This window comes from Sorex araneus, chromosome 1, assembly GCF_027595985.1.
Source record: "Sorex araneus isolate mSorAra2 chromosome 1, mSorAra2.pri, whole genome shotgun sequence".
NCBI classification, from domain to species: domain Eukaryota; kingdom Metazoa; phylum Chordata; class Mammalia; order Eulipotyphla; family Soricidae; genus Sorex; species Sorex araneus.
Window position 1 is genome coordinate 152,916,466 of NC_073302.1, and position 4,042 is coordinate 152,920,507.

The window sequence follows — 4,042 nt, forward strand, 5'->3', positions numbered from 1 at the left end:
TTAAGTGTAAGCAGTAACTTTTTTTTTTTTTTTTAATTTGGATTAACCCTGGGCTAAGGTCTAGAAACTTGTTAATTCTAGCCAGAGTGGTAAACTATCATTCAGGCAAGGCATCCCATGACCAGATAGCATCTCCACTATATTCTCTTAATTTCCAGTACCAGCGTGATTGAGCCAGTACTGTATGTACATAAAATCATCTTCCTCTTAACTTCAGAGAGTTTGATTAGCTTAGAACTATCATCTCAACTGGGCTACTTTTATTTGGAGAGGGGGGAGCATACCTGGCCATGATCAGTACTTTTCCTACCTCTGCACTCAGGGATCACTCCTGCCAGGTTCAGTGGCATGGGGTGTTGGGGATTGATCCTGGACTGGCTACTTTTTTGAATTTTGGGGGTAGAGGGTGGGTGTGAGTTTTAGTTGAGTAGAAAAGGGAATAAACGTTGAGCAGTCAAAACCAACTATTGGAAATGTCTGTAAGTTCTATCTGCTGAATTGGGAGTACAGTTTCGTAGAGCTGCAGTTGACCTCTTTGAGAAGAATGTTTTCTTTTGTGTGAAAGTACACTTACGTATTTGAAGAGGAAAAGATGTGCATGAATTAAATGCCAGAGCTGGAGATTCAGTTCGATAATTGAGCTTTTGTGTGGTCTTCCACCCCAGAGGGGAGCAGGCCAATCCGAAGGCACTGAAGGATTTCAATGTTTTTCAGTTTGGGTGACTCAGTGAGCAGTGAGATGCGTGGGCATGATGGGGCTTTTTCATTTTAGAAGATAATTAAACCCCAGGGAACATAAACCTAAGAGTCTGAGCTCAAAATGAGGTCACAAAAGAGCAAAAACATCAGTGTAAATTCATTGTTTAAGGGCAGAGTAAGACATTTCAAACTTATTTTCTGATCAACATTTGAATTTCTAAAAGCAAAAACAATAATGTCTACACTGGGAGCCAAGAGAAAGATGGCAGGTGACACAGTTTATAGCAAAGTTTTAACATTTTTTATTTCATATACCTGGAACACGTTTTTTCCCCTCTTGCTCTAGTTTGAGTGGTAGATAAGCATTTTGGTAAGAAACTTAAGTCAACTCTACGGTCAATGGGAGAACTTTATTCTGCAGCAGTTAGGAAGTATGAGAGTGCTATAGACACTGGTTCCCCAAATTGAGTTGTAACACTCATCTGGCTTGTCTAAAGATTATTGCTGGGTTCAACGCTTCCTTAGGGTTCCTGATTAACTTGGTCTGAAATGAGGCCAGGATTTCAATGGTTCTATTGTAATTACTCTGATAGTTCTTGATTTGTCCGAGGTGTCTGCTGTTCCCATGAAGTAGTATTGTAACATTCCAAAGCACGTGGCTAGAAAACAGAGGTAAGTAGTGCTGCCTAATGAAAGGATAGACCCTAGAAAGAGGATTAATCAAGTCGGAAGCACATCTTCTTGAATTTAGTGTTTAGCCCTCCTCACACCTGTGTTCCCCTAAACACAAAAGGTTTCACATCTTCAGCCAAGGGAATGAATGGCCCCCAGAGAAAATCGTTTTTAGCCATTCTGCTTGCTAAAAAGCAAAAAACCCCTTGTTTTCCGCTTTGTTTCCTAATGAACCAAATATATAGAGTGAAAAACTAACAAATTTGCCTATATTTTTCTTTGAATTTTTGATCACCAAGCCATGGTGCCCAGGACTTGTTCCTGACTGCTCAGAAATCACTCCTGAGGGTGCTTGGGGGATCCAAGACCAGGGTCGAAGCCAAAATTGGAGCATATAGGAAATTACCCTACCATGTCTCATCTCTCGGGCCAAAGTTGCCTGCTTAATAGGCTTATATGTACCTATATACTACCACTGTCTCCTCACCATTCTCACCCAACCACCACCTGCACCAAGGGTTGACACCCTTGGCATCCCAGACTGGAGTAAGAAACTGAACAGGACATTCTGGTTGCTTGATTCTGGAAGCCATTTGGCAGCTTTATGCCAATTGCTAGTATAAAGCACAGGCTCTACTACCTCTGTTTTGCAGAGAAGACTTGACTAGAGATTATTGAGAAGTAATCAAAATTGGCAGAGGCACATCATCATGTAGCTTGTATTGGCTATGGAACTCCTTTGCTTTCATGTCACTTACAAATTAGAAATGGTAAACAGGATGGAATGGGACAGAGCCTGAAAAGGAGCAATTCTGTTTCCACTCTAATTGGATTGTCTGCTAGAAGTGCTGGACACAGTGAAGCAATACAAGTGATGTGTGATATCTCTTTCCCTGCCCTACTCACTGTCTGCCTAGATTTGGGCTGTAACTTTAAGGTTCTAGCAGTGAAATCAAATTTTTTGCCTTGCTTCAGATTAGAGGGAGCTCTACATCCATTTTTTTTTGGGGGGGGGGGGAAATGAAGGAACAGAATGGGATGGGTAGTCTCCCCAGCTGTACTCTGGAGCCACTCCTAGTGATACTAAACCTGGTAGTGCAGGTTCAATGCCAAGGGGTGCTCAGGGATCGAAAGTCGTCAAGCTTTTTTTTTTTGGGGGGGGGTACACCCGGCAATGCATAGGGGTCAGTCCTGGCTCTGCACTCAGGAATCACTCCTGGCGGTGCTCAGGGGACCATATGAGATGCTGGGAATCGAACCCAGATCGGCCACGTGCAAGGCAAATGCCCTACCCGCTGTACTATTATCGTTCCAGCTTGAAAGTCAAGCTAAGTTAGAAAACTCATCTCTGCACTGATTCTCCATTCAGCCATTATTTTATGAACACGAGGGATGACTGCTCCAGTGTGAGACAATTCCCCAACATTTCTCAAGTCTTAAGTGGCATTTCCCTTGGTTGGTCCCCTTGACCAACCTCCCCCACTCCTATATCTAATACTGGTAGGATTATTTACAAGTAAAAAGTGTATTCCAAGCAAGTCAGGCACTAAGCTTTTTTTTTTTTTTCTGACATGTTAAACAAGGATCAAGTGAGCCCACTGATAGCTCTACAATGCATGAAAGTCAAAGTACTTTACCCAGCCTTCAGATTTTCTAGAACTGCTTCTATCTCCTAGTTTGGCTCCAAATTCCCAAACCTGTGTTCTCCTTGTCATTCACCTTAACTCATCTCTCCTGCACTCAACAGACAGGATTTAGCACATACTTATGGTGTCTTGTGATGTAGCTATGGTAGACAATTCGGTATTTTGTAGAAGAGAATGAGTTATATACACCAAAATGACTTGGCAAGATCAGTTATTCAAGTGAAAGCTAGAAAAATTGTCTTGTCTCATTCCCTTTCAGTAAACCAAATACCTGACAGTCAAGGATGTGGGGAGAAATTCACTTAGAAGGAACAGAAGCATTTCTGTATGTTAAGAATTAAGCTAAACACTTCTGGGAAATGACATCTGCACCTGCATGTTCATTGCAGCACTGTTCACAATAGCCAGAATCTGGAAACAACCCGAGTGCCCGAGAACAGACAGCTGGTTAAAGAAACTTTGGTAGACCTACACAACGAAATACTATCCAGCTGTTAGGAAAAATGAAGTCATGAAATTTGCTTCTAAGTGGTCATGGAGAGTAACATGCTAAGTGAAGTGAGTCAGAAAAAGAGGGATTACTGCACTTATTTGTGGAATATAAAATTACAGAATATGAGACTAACACCCAAAGACAGTAGAGACAAGGGCCAGGAAGGTTGCTCCATGGTTGGAAGCTTGCCTCATAAGCTGGGGGAGAAGGCAGCTGGGATAGAGAAGGGATCAGTAAGTCAATGATGGTTGGAGGGATCGCTCAGGTTGGGAGATGTGTGCTGAAAGTAGATACAGGACTAAAGATGATGGCCTCTCAGTATCTGTATTGCAAACCATAATGCCCAAAAGTAGAAAGAAGGAAATTGCCATAGAGACAGGGGGTTGGTTGGGGGTGGTGGGAGGGATTCTGGGAACACTGGTGGTGGAAAATGTATGGTGTTGAATCATTTTTATGACTGAGAATCATGAAAGCTTTGTAGCTATCAAAATGTGATTCAATAAAAAAAAAGAAACTAAAATCACAAAACACA